At 48.0% G+C, this 19,467-nt stretch overlaps 1 protein-coding gene across 6 annotated transcripts in view; it reads left to right on the top strand.

Annotated features, from left to right (window-relative positions):
* Window positions 1-19,467, top strand: part of TDRD9 (tudor domain containing 9) — a 561,182-nt gene that overhangs the window by 170,305 nt on the left and 371,410 nt on the right. The gene's annotated exons all lie outside the window — the stretch shown is intronic.

Genomic DNA, 19,467 nt, shown 5'->3' with positions numbered 1-19,467 from the left:
GCGGATAACCCTGTAGCCAAGGACAAGGGTATCTCTCCTGTGGTGGTTGCAGGAGGCTCATCTATTGGAGGGCCGCAGATTCGGCATACAGGATTGGATCCTGGTGACCACGGACGCCAGCCTGAGAGGCTGGGGAGCAGTCACACAGGGAAGAAACTTCCAGGGAGTGTGGACGAGCCTGGAAAAGTCTCTTCACATAAACATTCTGGAACTAAGAGCGATCTACAATGCTCTAAGCCAGGCGGAACCTCTGCTTCAAGGAAGACCGGTGTTGATCCAGTCGGACAACATCACGGCAGTCGCCCATGTAAACAGACAGGGCGGCACAAGAAGCAGGAGTGCAATGGCAGAAGCTGCCAGGATCCTTCGCTGGGCGGAGAATCACGTGATAGCTTTGTCAGCAGTATTCATCCCGGGCGTGGACAACTGGGAAGCAGACTTCCTCAGCAGACACGATCTTCACCCGGGAGAGTGGGGACTTCATCCAGAAGTTTTTCACATGCTAATAAACCGTTGGGAAAAACCAATGGTGGACATGATGGCGTCTCGCCTCAACAAAAAACTGGACAGGTATTGCGCCAGGTCAAGAGATCCGCAGGCAATAGCTGTGGACGCGCTGGTAACACCTTGGGTGTATCAGTCGGTGTATGTGTTTCCTCCTCTGCCTCTCATACCAAAGGTATTGAGAATTATACGGCGAAGAGGAGTAAGAACGATACTAGTGGCTCCGGATTGGCCAAGAAGGACTTGGTACCCGGAACTTCAAGAGATGGTCACGGACGAGCCGTGGCCTCTACCTCTGAGAAGGGACCTGCTCCAGCAGGGTCCGTGTCTCTTTCAAGACTTACCGCGGCTGCGTTTGACGGCATGGCGGTTGAACGCCAGATCCTAAAAGGAAAAGGCATTCCAGAAGAAGTCATTCCTACCTTGATAAAGGCAAGGAAGGAAGTCACCGCGAAACATTATCACCGTATTTGGCGAAAATATGTTGCGTGGTGCGAGGATCGGAGTGCTCCGACGGAGGAATTTCAACTGGGTCGTTTCCTACATTTCCTGCAATCAGGATTGTCTATGGGTCTCAAATTGGGATCTATAAAGGTTCAAATTTCGGCCCTGTCAATATTCTTCCAAAAAGAATTGGCCTCAGTCCCTGAGGTCCAGACTTTTGTCAAAGGAGTACTGCATATACAGCCTCCTGTGGTGCCTCCGGTGGCACCGTGGGATCTAAATGTAGTTTTAGATTTCCTCAAATCCCATTGGTTTGAACCACTAAAGAATGTGGATTTGAAATATCTCACATGGAAAGTGACTATGTTACTGGCCCTGGCTTCGGCCAGGAGAGTATCTGAACTGGCGGCTTTATCTTATAAAAGCCCTTATTTAATTTTCCATTCGGATAGGGCAGAGCTGCGGACGCGTCCGCATTTTCTCCCTAAGGTGGTATCAGCGTTTCACCTGAACCAGCCTATTGTAGTGCCTGCGGCTACAGACGACTTGGAGGACTCCAAGTTGTTAGACGTTGTCAGAGCCTTAAAAATATATATTTCAAGGACGGCTGGAGTCAGAAAATCTGACTCGCTGTTTATACTGTATGCACCCAACAAGTTGGGTGCTCCTGCTTCTAAGCAGTCGATTGCTCGTTGGATTTGTAACACAATTCAACTTGCACATTCTGTGGCAGGCCTGCCACAGCCTAAATCTGTTAAGGCCCATTCCACAAGGAAGGTGGGCTCATCTTGGGCGGCTGCCCGAGGGGTCTCGGCATTACAACTCTGCCGAGCAGCTACGTGGTCAGGGGAGAACACGTTTGTAAAATTTTACAAATTTGATACCCTGGCAAAAGAGGACCTGGAGTTCTCTCATTCGGTGCTGCAGAGTCATCCGCACTCTCCCGCCCGTTTGGGAGCTTTGGTATAATCCCCATGGTCCTTTCAGGAACCCCAGCATCCACTTAGGACGATAGAGAAAATAAGAATTTACTTACCGATAATTCTATTTCTCGGAGTCCGTAGTGGATGCTGGGCGCCCATCCCAAGTGCGGATTATCTGCAATACTTGTACATAGTTATTGTTAACTAATTCGGGTTATTGTTTAGGAAGCCATCTTTCAGAGGCTCCTCTGTTATCATACTGTTAACTGGGTTTAGATCACAAGTTGTACGGTGTGATTGGTGTGGCTGGTATGAGTCTTACCCGGGATTCAAAATCCTCCCTTATTGTGTACGCTCGTCCGGGCACAGTACCTAACTGGAGTCTGGAGGAGGGTCATAGGGGGAGGAGCCAGTACACACCACCTGACCTGTAAAAGCTTTACTTTTGTGCCCTGTCTCCTGCGGAGCCGCTATTCCCCATGGTCCTTTCAGGAACCCCAGCATCCACTACGGACTCCGAGAAATAGAATTATCGGTAAGTAAATTCTTATTTTCTTTTCTCGTAGTCCATAGTAGATACTGGGCGCCCGCCTCAGTGCTTTGTTTCCTGCTTACCTGGTTGTAAGTGTTCTTGGTTGGGTTTGCTGTTGCTTTCCCTGTTCCATGTTTGGTTTGCGTTGCTTTCCTATGTTTTGGTTAGCTCTGCTATCTTGTTGTGTGTGTTGGTTCGTTACTTCACCACTTTTTGTGTTATATCCTTCTCTCAAAGTGTGTCTGTCTCCTCGGGCACAGTTTTCCTAGACCGAGTCTACTAGAAGGAGCAAGCACACACTATTAATTTCTTAAAGTGCCAGGCTCCAGTGGACCCGCTCTATACCCCATGGTAATCTTCAATTCCCAGTATCCACTACGGACTACGAGAAAAGGAATTACCGGTAGGAAATAAATTCCCTCTTTTTTTTTACACAGCCAACAGCAAGGAGCACATAGGTTGTGATCCACATGTCAGCATCTGTAGACAGTAGTTAACTCATTATTTTGTACTAAACCTACATGCTGGATTCTATGGTCCATTATGCAGAGTGTCGCAGGGAGTAGTCTGATATTCACAGCATACTAGGAAAGTAGTAGACCAGTAGGTATTGCTGAATATTGTTCGGAGTGTAGCTTGACACACTCACTGAGTGGCCCCTGTCCGACAGGGTTGACTGGTTTTTGCAGCGTGAAAGATTATGCGCCCTGAGTGTCGCATTCTGAAATGTGAAAGCGTTGGGTTCTGCTGCTTTTGACTTTGTGCAAGCACTAGAGGAGGTGTTCAGAAGAATGGCAGATAAAGGTGAATGCGGTACCTGGGACGTGTGCATCCAGATACTTGATCTTTAGTATTGGTTGAAAGTCCAGTTTCTGAAGTAGCAACAGGTTGGAATAAAAGTTAAGGCTTTTCTGAGGTTTTAGGACTTGGCTAATAACTTGTGACTTCATTAATGACTGGCCCCTTGAAATACCCTAGCGCCTGATTCGTCATTTGGAAGAGGTGTGGCAGAGAAACCTCTTGGTGATGGTTTGTAGCCTTGAGAAATACTAATGCAGTCCTTCCTGACTAAAAATCTGTGATAGTTGGGTATTGCCCTCCCTCAAAAAGGACAGAGCCAGCAAAGGGCAATGGTTCCAAAGTTTTTTTTTATATTCTGCATCCACCCCTCCCCCCACCCCCAGCATTTAAGCCAAAGAATTAATCTGGCTGTAATGAGTAAATCAGCGATCCAGGTGAAGCCAAGTGCTGCATCCATGAGCATATCATTTATATAGTCAAGGACATCCATGCCAGGAATGTTGTTTGGGAAGATCTGGATTGCAGGCCAGAACCTAAGTGTTCGCCCATCTCTCAGCTGCCTTGCAGGCCAGAACCTAAGTGTTCGCCCATCTCTCAGCTGCCTTGTTAGCACGAGCAACCTCTGAGAAGCCCCTGCTGTACAGATGCTGAACCTATAAACCTAATGACTCCTCATTATATACACGTGCTTACAAAAAAGCGAAGTTCAAGCAGTCATACTAAAAAATGAGATTAAACTATAGTGTTAACACATAGTAAATGTTGTTTTTTGTTGTTGTTTTTTTTTTAATAGTCCAGATAGGGGTTTAACATTTAATGAACGGGTCCACCTTAAAGGATTAATAGTCAACATTGATTTAATGATTAAAGAGTCAACGAAGAGCATTCATTTAATTGTAAGATGTTCTTCATGTTTCATTCATGTTAATGTAAAACAACTTATTTTGCTGAAATTAAGATGTGATGTACAGCATTGTAACCATGTTTAATAATCGCTGAAGTTGGCTTTTACAACATTAGGAATATACAAATCCAATTTTCCTTTCCTTTTGAATTGCCTTCACCACTCCATTCATCCTTACGGCTGTTCTTATTGTCTTCTCTGAAATGTCAGCAGCGGGGTGACCTTTTGGTTGCACTGAAACAGGTATTTTTTTTTCCCCAGTGCTCAGATACCCTTGGAGAACAAAATGACTCGCCTCATTTGTCCAAGCTCGTATTCTAGTTTTTTTGTACTATAGAAAACTTTTTGCGGTTATTTACAAGTATTACTGTGGTTGTATCTTGCTTTCTTTACATGTGGTGTGGTTTATTGTAAGGATGCCAAAGCTGATTTCATCTCTTGAAACCCAAATAATTGAAATAAAAAATCCAAGGCATTGAAAAGTCTGATTAGTGGAGTTTGTTTTTATACATGGGTAGTGAGCAGCAGCCAGAGCTGGGTAGGGGAAGACTATATAAATGCAGAAAAAGTAATGTAGTAAGGATTTTTTAATTTAAATATAGGATAACAAAACAGAAATGTATGCACCTCACATGTCTGTCACATGTCTGTCAGGTGTTACAGTTTATGGTCTCTCCCTCGCATGTTTAGCTGTACTGAAGATGCTGATTATTGTGCAGTCTCCTTTACCCCACCCTGAAAACATTTCACGGCCGAACGTTTCAATGGTTACCCATATTAAATACATGACCCAGTGTCTCCCTTTAGGGTGGTACTTATTAGCTGCTGTGTCCCTTCTTCTATTGCTGAGACATGGATAGAAGCTGCAACCCTGTCCTCACATGTAATCTGAAATCTGTGATGACTCGATTAATCTAACAGTACTTATCATAAGCATGAGGGCTGATGTGTTGCATTGTTTTCAGTATATAATCATCTCATTTTAAACCTAGCTACAGTATAATGTTGACTTGGAAACTTGTGTATGTATATAAATTATGTATGTGTGTGTGTGTATGTGTGTGTGTGTGTGTATATATATATATATATATATATATATATATATATATATATAATTTATTCTTCTGCAGGGTCCACAGGGTATCCACAGGATACATTGGGATATGGTTGAGCGACAGCGGATCTTGCACCAATCAGTCACAGCTTTCTGGCCTCCCAGCATGCAGCGGGCCCGTCCATATAGCCGCGCCTCCTGTCTTAGGCAAATCAGTTTTTTGTTTGGTGCGGCAGGAGCCGCACCATGGTCTAAGGGCCGCTGGTTTTTAGCAGCCATAAGCTTTTTTTATTTTATTTCTCTGACGTCCTTGTGGATGCTGGGACTCCGTCAGGACCATGGGGGGATAGCGGCTCCGCAGGAGACTGGGCACAAAAGTAAAAGCTTTAGGACTACCCGGTGTGCACTGGCTCCTCCCCCTATGACCCTCCTCCAAGCCTCAGTTAGATTTTTGTGCCCGAACGAGAAGGGTGCACTCTAGGTGGCTCTCCTGAGCTGCTTAGTGAAAAAGTTTAAGTTAGGTTTTTTATTTTCAGTGAGTCCTGCTGGCAACAGGCTCACTGCATCGAGAAATCGGCGGCAGAAGACGTCCTGTCTTCAATAAGGTAGCGCACAGCACCGCAGCTGTGCGCCATTGCTCTCAGCACACTTCACACTCCGGTCACTGAGGGTGCAGGGTGCAGGGCGCTGGGGGGGGGACTCCCTGAGACGCAATAAAAACACCTTGGATGGCAAAAAATACATCACATATAGCTCCTGGGCTATATGGATGCATTTAACCCCTGCCAGTTTTTCCTTAAAAAAGCGGGAGAAAGGCCGCCGAGAAGGGGGCGGAGCCTATCTCCTCAGCACACAAGCGCCATTTTCCCTCACAGCTCCGCTGGAAGGACGTCTCCCTGACTCTCCCCTGCAGTCCTGCACTACAGAAACAGGGTAAAACAAGAGAGGGGGGGCACTAATTTGGCATAAGAATCTATACAGCAGCTATATTAGGGAGAAACACTTATATAAGGTTGTCCCTATACATTATATATAGCGCTCTGGTGTGTGCTGGCAAACTCTCCCTCTGTCTCCCCAAAGGGCTAGTGGGGTCCTGTCCTCTATCAGAGCATTCCCTGTGTGTGTGCTGTGTCGGTACGTTTGTGTCGACATGTATGAGGAGGAAAATGGTGTGGAGGCGGAGCAATTGCCTGTAATAGTGATGTCACCCCCTAGGGAGTCGACACCTGACTGGATGGTCTTATGGAAGGAATTACGTGATAGCGTCAGCACTTTACAAAAGACTGTTGACGACATGAGACAGCCGGCAAATCAGTTAGTACCTGTCCAGGCGTCTCAAACACCGTCAGGGGCTCTAAAGCGCCCGTTACCTCAGAAGGTCGACACAGACCCAGACACGGACACTGACTCCAGTGTCGACGGTGAGGAAACAAACGTGATTTCCAGTAGGGCCACACGTTACATGATCACGGCAATGAAGGAGGTTTTGAACATTTCTGATACTACAAGTACCACAAAAAAGGGTATTATGTGGGGTGTGAAAAAACTACCCGTAGTTTTTCCTGAATCAGATGAATTAAATGAGGTGTGAGATGAAGCGTGGGTTTCCCCCGATAAAAAACTGATAATTTCTAAAAAATTATTGGCATTATACCCTTTCCCGCCAGAGGTTAGGGCCCGTTGGGAAACACCCCCTAGGGTAGATAAAGCGCTCACACGCTTATCAAAACAAGTGGCGTTACCGTCTCCTGATACGGCCGCCCTCAAGGAACCAGCTGATAGGAAGCTGGAAAATATCCTAAAAAGTATATACACACATACTGGTGTTATACTGCGACCAGCAATCGCCTCAGCCTGGATGTGCAGTGCTGGGGTGGCTTGGTCGGATTCCCTGACTGAAAATATTGATACCCTGGATAGGGACAGTATATTATTGACTATAGAGCATTTAAAGGATGCATTTCTATATATGCGAGATGCACAGAGGGATATTTGCACTCTGGCATCAAGAGTAAGTGCGCTGTCCATTTCTGCCAGAAGAGGGTTATGGACGCGACAGTGGTCAGGTGATGCGGATTCCAAACTGCATATGGAAGTATTGCCGTATAAAGGGGAGGAGTTATTTGGGGTTGGTCTATCGGACCTGGTGGCCACGGCAACGGCTGGGAAATCCACCTTTTTACCCCAGGTCACCTCTCAGCAGAAAAAGACACCGTCTTTTCAGGCTCAGTCCTTTCGTCCCAATAAGGGCAAGCGGGCAAAAGGCCACTCATTTCTGCCCCGGGGCAGAGGAAGGGGAAAAAGACTGCATCAGGCAGCCTCTTCCCAGGAACAGAAGTCCTCCCCCGCTTCTGCCAAGTCCTCAGCATGACGCTGGGGCCTTACAAGCGGACTCGGGCACGGTGGGGGGCCGTCTCAAGAATTTCAGCGCGCAGTGGGCTCACTCGCAAGTGGACCCCTGGATCCTGCAGGTAGTATCTCAGGGGTACAAATTGGAATTCGAGACGTCTCCCCCTCGCCGGTTCCTGAAGTCTGCTTTACCAACGTCTCCCTCCGACAGGGAGGCGGTATTGGAAGCCATTCACAAGCTGTATTCCCAGCAGGTGATAATCAAGGTACCCCTCCTGCAACAGGGAAAGGGGTATTATTCCACGCTGTTTGTGGTGCCGAAGCCAGACGGCTCGGTGGGACCTATTTTAAATCTGAAATCCTTGAACACTTACATACAAAGGTTCAAATTCAAGATGGAGTCACTCAGAGCAGTGATAGCGAACCTGGAAGAAGGGGACTACATGGTGTCTCTGGACATCAAGGATGCTTACCTCCATGTCCCAATTTGCCCTTCTCACCAAGGGTACCTCAGGTTTGTGGTACAGAACTGTCATTATCAGTTTCAGACGCTGCCGTTTGGATTGTCCACGGCACCCCGGGTCTTTACCAAGGTAATGGCCGAAATGATGATTCTTCTTCGAAGAAAAGGCGTCTTAATTATCCCTTACTTGGACGATCTCCTGATAAGGGCAAGGTCCAGGGAACAGTTAGAGGTCAGAGTAGCACTATCTCAAGTAGTGCTACGACAGCACGGGTGGATTCTAAATATTCCAAAATTGCAGCCGATTCCGACGACACGTCTGCTGTTCCTAGGGATGATTCTGGACACAGTCCAGAGAAAGGTGTTTCTCCCGGAGGAGAAAGCCAGGGAGTTATCCGAGCTAGTCAGGAACCTCCTAAAACCAGGCCAAGTGTCAGTGCATCAATGCACAAGGGTCCTGGGAAAAATGGTGGCTTCTTACGAAGCGATTCCATTCGGCAGATTCCACGCAAGAACCTTTCAGTGGGATCTGCTGGACAAATGGTCCGGAACGCATCTTCAGATGCATCAGCAGATAACCCTGTCTCCGAGGACAAGGGTGTCTCTCCTGTGGTGGTTGCAGAGTGCTCATCTTCTAGAGGGCCGCAGATTCGGCATTCAGGACTGGGTCCTGGTGACCACGGATGCCAGCCTGAGAGGCTGGGGAGCAGTCACACAGGGAAGAAATTTCCAGGGCTTGTGGTCAAGCATGGAAGCGTCATTTCACATAAATATCCTGGAACTAAGGGCCATTTACAATGCCCTAAGTCAAGCAAGGCCTCTGCTTCAGGGTCAGCCAGTGTTGATCCAGTCAGACAACATCACGGCAGTCGCCCACGTAAACAGACAGGGCGGCACAAGAAGCAGGAGAGCGATGGCAGAAGCTGCCAGGATTCTTCGCTGGGCGGAAAATCATGTGATAGCACTGTCAGCAGTGTTTATTCCCGGAGTGGACAACTGGGAAGCAGATTTTCTCAGCAGACACGATCTCCACCCGGGAGAGTGGGGACTTCATCCAGAAGTCTTCCAATTGATTGTAAACCGTTGGGAAAAACCAAAGGTGGACATGATGGCGTCCCGCCTCAACAAAAAACTAGACAGGTATTGCGCCAGGTCAAGGGACCCTCAGGCAATAGCGGTGGACGCTCTGGTAACACCGTGGGTGTACCAGTCAGTGTATGTGTTCCCTCCTGTGCCTCTCATACCCAAGATACTGAGACGGAGAGGAGTAAGAACTATACTCGTGGCTCCGGATTGGCCAAGAAGGACTTGGTACCCGGAACTTCAAGAGATGCTCACGGAGGATCCGTGGCCTCTACCTCTAAGAAGGGACCTGCTTCAGCAAGGACCCTGCCTGTTCCAAGACTTACCGCGGCTGCGTTTGACGGCATGGCGGTTGAACGCCGGATCCTGAAGGAAAAAGGCATTCCAGATGAAGTCATTCCTACCCTGATCAAAGCTAGGAAGGATGTAACTGCACAACATTATCACCGTATTTGGAGGAAATATGTTGCATGGTGCGAGGCCAGGAAGGCCCCGACAGAGGAATTTCAACTAGGTCGTTTCCTGCATTTCCTGCAAACAGGACTGTCCATGGGCCTAAAATTAGGATCCATTAAGGTTCAAATTTTGGCCTTGTCGATTTTCTTCCAGAAAGAATTAGCTTCAGTTCCTGAAGTCCAGACTTTTGTAAAGGGGGTACTGCATATACAGCCGCCCTTTGTGCCTCCAGTGGCACCCTGGGATCTCAATGTGGTTTTGGGATTCCTAAAATCACATTGGTTCGAACCACTTGCCACAGTGGATTTAAAATATCTCACATTGAAAGTGGTAATGCTGTTGGCCTTGGCATCAGCCAGGCGCGTATCAGAATTGGCAGCTTTATCCTATAAAAGCCCTTACCTGATATTTCATTCGGATAGGGCGGAATTGAGGACTCGCCCTCAATTTCTCCCTAAGGTGGTTTCAGCGTTTCACCTAAACCAACCTATTGTGGTGCTTGCGGCTACTGGGGACTTGGAGGATTCCAAGTTACTGGATGTAGTCAGGGCCCTGAAAATATGTTTCCAGGACGGCTGGAGTCAGGTAATCTGACTCGCTGTTTATATTGTATGCACCCAACAAGCTGGGTGCTCCTGCTTCTAAGCAGACTATTGCTCGTTGGATTTGTAGTACAATTCAGCTTGCACATTCTGTGGCAGGCCTGCCACAGCCAAAATCTGTCAATGCCCATTCCACAAGGAAGGTGGGCTCATCTTGGGCGGCTGCCCGAGGGGTCTCGGCTTTACAACTTTGCCGAGCAGCTACGTGGTCAGGGGAAAACACGTTTGTAAAATTCTACAAATTTGATACCCTGGCTAAGGAGGACCTGGAGTTCTCTCATTCGGTGCTGCAGAGTCATCCGCACTCTCCCGCCCGTTTGGGAGCTTTGGTATAATCCCCATGGTCCTGACGGAGTCCCAGCATCCACAAGGACGTCAGAGAAAATAAGAATTTACTTACCAATAATTCTATTTCTCGTAGTCCGTAGTGGATGCTGGGCGCCCATCCCAAGTGCGGATTGTCTGCAATACTTGTACATAGTTATTGTTGCCAAAAATTCGGGTTTTGTTATAGTGAGCCATCTGTTCTGGAGGCTCCTCATGTTATCATACTGTTAACTGGGTTTAGATCACAAGTTATATGGTGTGATTGGTGTGGCTGGTATGAGTCTTACCCGGGATTCAAAAATCCTTCCTTATTGTGTACGCTCGTCCGGGCACAGTATCCTAACTGAGGCTTGGAGGAGGGTCATAGGGGGAGGAGCCAGTGCACACCGGGTAGTCCTAAAGCTATTACTTTTGTGCCCAGTCTCCTGCGGAGCCGCTATCCCCCCATGGTCCTGACTGAGTCCCAGCATCCACTACGGACTACGAGAGATAGAATTGTCGGTAAGTAAATTCTTATTTTTTATAGTCTACCTATTTTTTTCTGAGTGATCTTTCTAAACAGCGTCTTATACGTATCTTAGAAAGAGTTGCTCCAACAGCTCTTCGCCGGGTTGCGACAAAGCTTATCCACGAGTACAGTGCTGTTTTGGCGGGCATCTGTGTCGTACAAAACTATCAGGCCCAGCAGACGTTACCAGGCTGTGGCTAGAGCACGGAGGGGAATGTAAGACATCGGTTCCGCTTAGAGGTGGAACATGGACACAGTCGCACCTTTTGGGGGGAGACTTCCAAACGGTCGCTGACGTGGCTGCCACAGAGAGTGCACCAGCACTATGCCTTAGGGATCATCGGCTCCAGGGGTAGTGTGAGGCCGCGATCCCCAAGGTTCATGTCAGCAGTGTGAAGTCAAACGCTCTCCTGGCTGCCCCTCCCCCCGGTTCATGGCCAATTTCCTCAGAGTATCCCGCCATGAACTGAATTCCAGCTTCCGACCAAGATGTTGTGTACTAAGGGACCCAGTCGCAGCATAGGTGGCTGTGTGACTGGTGCATCAGTGTTCACTTGGGCGTCTGTGTTCACTATAGGTTCACGGAGCGGCGGTGTACACTTATAGCGTCTGGATCCACACAGCGTTTGCAACTGTATTGATCCTGGAAGCTGGGTAAGTCTCCCTTTATCCCACTCTCCTGAGTATGGGCTATACAGCACTAAGTCTATCTAGCTTTGAGTACGAATAGTTGGATAAGTGTATAATGCATATGAGTTTGATAATATTACTGTGGTTTCTTTCGCTATGCGTCTGAGTACGGTTAAAACTTTTTTAGAAAGTAATGCAATAATATGTCTCCCCTATGTACTTGAAATGTATCTGTAGTTGATTATGGGGTATATGCAATTGCGGTCGAATTCGCGGCAATTTTCGCCGTTTTTTAATTCGACTCAATTCGACAGGTGAATCCCGGAAGGTGGCTTCCGGAATTCACCATATTCAATGAAAAACGGATTCGCCAGAGTCGCGGGCGAAAATCGGCCGATTTGGCGAATTTTGCCGCGATTTTAAAAAACGGTAAAAAAACGTGAAAAACCCGAAAAAAAAATGGCGTGGGGTCCCCCCTCCAAAGCATAACCAGCCTCTGGCTCATCGAGCTGGTCCTGGTTCTAAAAATGCAGGGGAAAAATTGGCCAGGGATCCCCCGTATTTTTAAAACCAGCACCGGGCTCTGCGCCTGGTGCTGGTGCCAAAAATACGGGGGACAAAAAGAGTAGGGGTCCCCCGTATTTTTAACACCAGCATCGGGCTCCACTAGCTGGACAGATAATGCCACAGCCGGGGGTCACTTTTATGCCGTGCCCTGCGGCCGTGGCATTAAATATCCAACTAGTCACCCCTGGCCGGGGTACCCTGGGGGAGTGGGGACCCCTTCAATCAAGGGGTCCCCCCCCCCCCCCAGCCACCCAAGGGCCAGGGGTGAAGCCCGAGGCTGTCCCCCCCCCCCCCATCCAGTGGGCTGCGGATGGAGGGGCTGATAGCCTTTTGTGATAATAAAAAGATATTGTTTTTTCCAGCAGTACTACAAGTCCCAGCAAGCCTCCCCCGCAAGCTGGTACTTGGAGAACCACAAGTACCAGCATGCGGGAGAAAAACGGGTCCGCTGGTACCTGTAGTACTACTGGGAAAAAAATACCCAAATAAAAACAGGACACACACACCTTGATAGTAAAACTTTATTACACACTACCGACACACACATACTTACCTATGTTGACACGCCGACTGCCACGGTCTCCGACGATCCGAGGGTACCTGTGAAAAAATTATACTCACCTTCCAGCGTCCAGAGATAAATCCACGTCCAGAGAGTAAAATCCACGTACTTGTTTAAAAAAAAAAACCCGCAAAAACCCGCTCCATACCGGACTAGAAAGGGGTCCAATGCTTTCACATCAGACCCCTTTCTCCCGAATGCCGGGACATCACGTGACTCCTGTCACTGACGTCCCTTCAGCCAATCAGGAAGCGCTACTTCCGTGGCGCTCACCTGATTGGCTGTGCGCTGTCTGTACTGTGACAGCACATCGCAAAGCCGCTCCATTACTTTCAATGGTGGGAACTTTGCGGGTAGCGGTGGGGTCACCCGCCGGTCAGCCGCTGACCGGCGGGTGACCTTACCGCTAGCCGCTAAGTTCCCACCATTGAAAGTAATGGAGCGGCTTTGCGATGTGCTGTCACAGTACAGACAGCGCACAGCCAATCAGGTGAGCGCAACGAAGTTGCGCTTCCTGATTGGCTTAGAGACCTTTCTGTGACAGCTGTCACTGACAGGTCTCATTCGTGGAAAGGTGTCCCATGTGTCAGCATGGGACCCCTTTCAGTCCGGCATGGAGCGGGTGTTCGGTTTGTTTTTTTGCCAAGTACGTGGATTTATCTCTGGACCATGGCTGAGGTGAGTATATTGATCTTTTCTTTTCAGGTATCCGTGGATTCTACATGGAGAAGAGGACCGATGTCGGCGTGTGAACATAGGTAAGTATGTGTGTGTCGACGTATGAAATAAAGTTTTACTGTCGACGGTGTGTGTGTCCTGTTTTTATTTGGGTATTTTTTTCCCAGTAGTACTACAGGTACCAGCGGGCCCGTTTTTCTCCCGCATGCTGGTACTTGTGGTTCTCCAAGTACCAGCTTGCGGGGGAGGCTTGCTGGGACTTGTAGTACTACTGGAAAAAACAATATCTTTTTATGATCACAAAAGGCTATCAGCCCCCCCATCCGCAGCCCATTGGATGGGGGGGGGGCAGCCTCGGGCTTCACCCCTTGCCCTTGGGTGGCTGGGGGGGGGGGACCCCTTGATTGAAGGGGTCCCCACTCCCCCAGGGTACCCCGGCCAGGGGTGACTAGTTGGATATTTAATGCCACGGCCGCAGGGCACGGCATAAAAGTGACCCCCGGCTGTGGCATTATCTGTCCAGCTAGTGGAGCCCGATGCTGGTGTTAAAAATACGGGGGACCCCTACTCTTTTTGTCCCCCGTATTTTTGGCACCAGCACCAGGCGCAGAGCCCGGTGCTGGTCTTAAAAATACGGGGGATCCCCTGTCAATTTTTCCCCCGCATTTTTAGAACCAGGACCAGCTCGAAGAGCCCGAGGCTGGTTATGCTTTGGAGGGGGGACCCCACGCCATTTTTTTTTATGATTTCACCGTTCCAGCATAAAAAAAATAATAAAAAAAAAAAATAATATTTTAAAAAATATATAAATAATATTTGTGCCTCCAAAAAAAAAAAAAAGTACCTAATCCCTTCTAATATAAATAGATCTGCTATTCCCCCCCAAAAAAACACAAAAAAAAACATGTTTAAATTTTTTTTATTTGTTTGCACCCTCCAAAGTGTGGCGGATTGAAAATGACGAATTTGCTGTCTAAAAGCACTGCTGTCGAATTTCCAAACTTGAATTGAATATGCTTTGGTCGAATTGCAGCACTTGTATCATTGCAGAAAAGTCGAATTTGCAAAAAGTCGAATTTCAAAAAGTCGAATTTTGAAAGTCCGTTTTTTGGTCGGAAAGCACTGAATTGCATAGGCGATTTTTTTTTTTTTTGGTCGAAAATGACCCGAAATTCGACAATTTCGGGAATTCGACCGCAATTGCATATACCCATATGTGCTTATATTGCCTATTATACTAATGTATAACCTGTGACTGCTAGTGCGATTGCTGACTTTGCTATAAATTCTGTCCGTTTTTTCTGTCTATTCTGATCTTCAATGCTGATGCTAAGCAGGGTAGGGTCGGATCCTGTGTCACTTTTTATCACATTTTAAAGTGATTACAGTCACAAATTGTGTATTACACTGTGAAAGTGTCTGATTATTTATCATGTCTAAGAGCGGCAAAGATGAGGAAAACACAGCAGCACCGACACTCATATCATGTTTGTCATGTAAAGCTGGGTTAACCTCTCAGGATCTGGTTCAGGATGGGTTGTGTGCATACTGTTTTAGCTTTCACCAAGGTCTCTTGAAAAATTCAAGTTATGAACAAAATTGTGGTGGAGGTTAAACCCAATACCTCTTAAGGACATATAACATAAAGATAAACAATTGCGCCTGAATATGTAGTGCTGATAATTGTTATGCTAAGTAACAAATGCCAGGTATACACTGTATATATCAAAAATATGTGTATTTATTTATTCTAAAACGAAATAGCAGAAAGAGAAAAAAAAATAAAAAAAAATAAATATATGGAAAAAGTTAGTGAGTAAATAGAAAATTAGATGAAAGAAATATATATATATGTATATGAAAAGAATCTATACATATGTATATTTAGGTCTGCAGTCCAGTACGATAGAGTGTGGCGTCCCACCTCGTTCAATTGTACTCAAACTTCTACCATAATGTATGGAAAGGCGTATAAAACACAGTCCCAAAGGAGCTCACTCAGTATTGTGGGGGTCACGGTAAATTAGTCTGTTTCCGCAGCTTGGTCCTTTCTCGAGAGGGGGGAGGGTTTGTGGTGATCTTCTGACAATGCAGGCAATGCAGGGGTACCCCAGGTGGCTATGCGGGAGGGATGAGTTGCAGTAGATAGGTAATTGGTGGCTCTGGACTCGCCGCTCTCAACTCCGCCTGTGGCTGTGGAAGGCACCCGTGTGAACAGGCGTCTGCCGCCGGCCTGATCTGAGGAGTGCGGTCGTGTCTCTGGGGGGGGAGAAGTGTCACTTACTTTAAGGCCTGGAGCGGGACTGTCCGCAGTGCACCTCCCCACTTACAGAGCCCTTACCTCGTTCTTCTGTGCTCGATTCCCGACTTCCGCTGTCACCTTGCTTCCTTGTCAGTCTTGCAGCTTTTACTGCAAGCTGCAAGACTGACAAGGAAGCTGATTCTTAGAAGAATTAGCAGAGCTGGTCTTAAAATCCATGGCACCTGTATTTAAACGTCCCAAAACAGTTAAGACTGAGTTTCCTAGGTCAGAACAGCTGACGGATATTATGGTAGAGGTTTGGGCTAAGCCCAGTAAGAAATTTAGAATTCTTAGGCAATGGGGGGGAGGGAGGGAGAGTAGTGTCTGCCCTGTGAGGTCTGAGTCACTATTTCCGCTGACAGGACACTGAGCTCCTGAGGGGATCGAACGTTCGCCGCCGCAGGGGATCGCTCACCCCAGCAGCATGCCGACACCACCTTACAGAGCCAGAAGATCAGTGGCCAGTTAGTCGCCGGCCCCCCTGGCAAGCGGGAAGCCGGTGTGAAGATGGCAGCAACAGTGTATGGCTCCGGGGCTCAGCGGTACATAGTGTGGCACTGTGAGGGGCGCCCTGAGCCAGCGCCTACACCCTACACTGTCCAGGATTCCTATTTGGGGAAGCGTTGGATGCGTGGATTTTCTCGGCAACCACGGGTAAGTCACCTTTCCTTTCCTCTGCTACGCCTTCTACCAAGAATTCATTTTCTTCAGCTGTGCCGCAGTTCTTTCGGACCGCTATGGTAAAAATGTCCAAGCCTCCTACCACTTTCTTTAGAGGTGGTCGGGCAAAATTCAAAATGCCTGCACCTGCAGGCTCCCAGGACCAGAGACCTGCTTCTGGTTCCTCAAAATCATCAGTATGACGGTGGACCTCAAAGCCTGAAGGACGGGCTGGTGGGTGCGAGACTGACGTTTCAGACACGTCTGGGTGTCGTCCGGCCTGGATCCCTGGGTACAGGATATTGTGTCCCAGGGGTACAGACAGGAGTTTCAAGAAATCCCGCCTCACCGATTCTTCAAATCAGGTTTGCCAGCTTTGCTGACAGGGCTATCCTACAGGAAGCCATCCTAAAATTGGAAAAGTCACAGGTCATTGTCAGAGTTCCACCTCATGTGCGAAACAAGGGTTATTATTCAAACCTTTTAGTGGTACCGAAACCGGATGGTTCGGTCAGACCAATTTTGAATTTAAAATCGTTGAACCCTTATCTGAGGGTGTGCAAATTCAAAGTGGAGTCTCTCAGAGCAGTGATTTCAGGTCTGGAGGAGGGAGAGTTTCTGGTATCCCTGGATATCTTGGATGCGTACCTCCACATTCCGATTTGGCTGACGCACCAGGCTTATCTCAGATTTGCAATGTTGGACAGTCACTATAAATTTCAGGCACTGCCATTCGGCATCTCCACAGCACCGAGGGTGTTCACCAAGGAGATGATGGTTCTCCTCCGCAGATAAGGGGGGAACATAATTCCATATCTTGACGATCTGCTGATAAAGGCATCGTCCAGGGAGAAGTTGTTGCAGTCCATTGTTCTCACGACTCATCTCAGGGAACACGATTGGATCCCGTACCTTCCAAAATCACATTTGGAGCTGACCAGGAGGTTGTCTTTTCTGGGAATGATCCTCGACACGGAAGTGCAGAGGGTGTTTCTCCCAGAGGAGAAAGCATTGGTGATACAAACAATGGTCTGGGATGTCCTGAAGCTAGCCCGAGTTTCGGTTCATCAGTGCATTCGCCTTCTGGGAAAGATGGTGGCCTCTTTAGAGGCTCTACAGTATGGAAGGTTTCATGGTCGTCCCTTCCAACTGGATATCCTGGACAAGTGGTCGGGATCTCATCTACACATGCGCCAGAGAATACGTCTGTCGCCGAAAGCCAGGATTTCATTCCTCTGCAGGCTCCGGATTCAGGACTGGATCCTTCTAACCACGGATGCGTGTCTCTGGGGTTTGGGCGCAGTCACTCAGGTGGTAACCTTCCAAGTAAGGTGGTCAAGCCTGTAATTCAGCCTTCCATAAACATTCTGGAACTAAGCCGTCTACAAAGACCTTCTCCAAGCGGCCCATCTTCTGCGAGATCGAGCCATTCAGGTGCAGTCGGACAATGTAACGACAGTGGCTTACAGAAACCGACAGGGCGGAACGAAGAGCAGAGCTGCAATGTCGGAGGTCCTCCGCAGACACGAACTCCATCTAGGAAAGTGGGGACTCCATCCGGAGGTGTTCACGGAGGTAACAGATCTTTAGGGTGTAACTTAAATAGACATGATGGCCTCTCGTCTCAACAAGAAGCTTCGGCGGTATTGTTCCAGGTCGAGGGACCCGCAAGCCGTGGCGGTGGACGCCCTAGTGACTCCGTGGGTGTTCCAGTCGTACTTTTTTTTCTCCACTTCCGCTCATTCCAAGAGTTCTAAAACTCGTAAGGAGAAAACGAGTTCAGGCAATCCTCATTGCTCCAGACTGGCCAAGAAGGCTTGGCACACGTTTCTTCTGGATCTACTGTTAGAAGAGCCGAGGCTTCTTATTCTTCGGGAGGACCTGCTGCAGCAGGGGCCGTTCGCTTATCAAGACTTACCATGGCCACGTTTGACGGCATGGAGGTTTAACGCCAGATATTAGCTCGGAAGGCCATTCCGAACAACGTTATTCCTACCCTGATGCGGGCTAGGAATGGAGTAATGTCCAAACATTACCATCGTATTTGGAAAAAAATATGTATCTTGGTGTGAGGAAGTTTCCTACGGTGGAGTTTCAACTGGGACGGTTTCTCCTCTTCCTGCAAGCAGGTGTGGATAGGGGCCTGAGGTTGGGATCTGTGAAGGTCCAGATTTCGGCCCTATCCATTTTCTTCCAGAAACAGTTGGCTTCCCTCCCTGAGGTTCTGACTTTTCTGAAAGGGGTTCTGCACATCCAGTCTCCCTTTGTGTCGCCTACGGCACCTTGGGATCTTAACGTAGTGTTACAGTTCCTCCAATCGGATTTGTTCGAGCCTCTACAGGAGGTTAAGGTCAAGTTTCTCACGTGGAAGGCTCTCACTTTGTTGGCCTTAGTTTCTGTCGGATTTGGGGGCTTTGTCTGGTAAGAGCCCCTACTTGATCTTCCACGAAGATAGAGCTGAGCTCCGGACACGTCAGCAGTTCCTTCCGAAGGTTGTGTCGGCATTTCATACCAACCAGCCTATTCTAGTGCCAGTTGTTACTGACTCCTCAATTTCATCAAAGTCCTTGGATGTTGTCAGGGCTCTGAAAATCTATGTGAAAAGGACTTATTGTCGCAGAAAGTCAGACTCTCTGTTTGTCCTGTATGATCCCAAGAAGCTTGAGTGTCCTGCTTCTAAGCAGTCGATCTCTTGCTGGATCAGGTTCACTATCCAGCATGCGTAATCTACGGCAGGATTGCAGTGTCTTAAGTCTGTTAAGGCCCACTCTACTCATAAGGTGGGATCTTCCTGGGCGGCTGCCCGGGGGGTGTCTCGGCAGTGCAACTTTGCCGAGCTGCAACTTGGCCTGGGTCGAACACGTTTGCAAAGTTTTACAAGTTCGATACTTTGGCCTCTGATGATCTGAAATTCAGTCAATCAGTTCTGTAGGAGCCTCCGCGCTCCACCTCCCGTTCTGGGAGCTTTTGTACATCCCCATGGTACTAATGTGGACCCCAGCATCCTCTAGGACGTAAGAGAAAATATGATTTTGGTTACCTACCAGTAAATCCTTTTCTCGTAGTCCATAGAGGATGCTGGGTGCCCGCCCAGCGCTTCGTTTTCCTGTAACCGTTA

Source organism: Pseudophryne corroboree, chromosome 12 (assembly GCF_028390025.1).
Source record: "Pseudophryne corroboree isolate aPseCor3 chromosome 12, aPseCor3.hap2, whole genome shotgun sequence".
Lineage (NCBI taxonomy): Eukaryota > Metazoa > Chordata > Amphibia > Anura > Myobatrachidae > Pseudophryne > Pseudophryne corroboree.
Note: the sequence above shows the minus strand (reverse complement) of the source record. Positions and strands in the feature narration are given on the sequence as shown.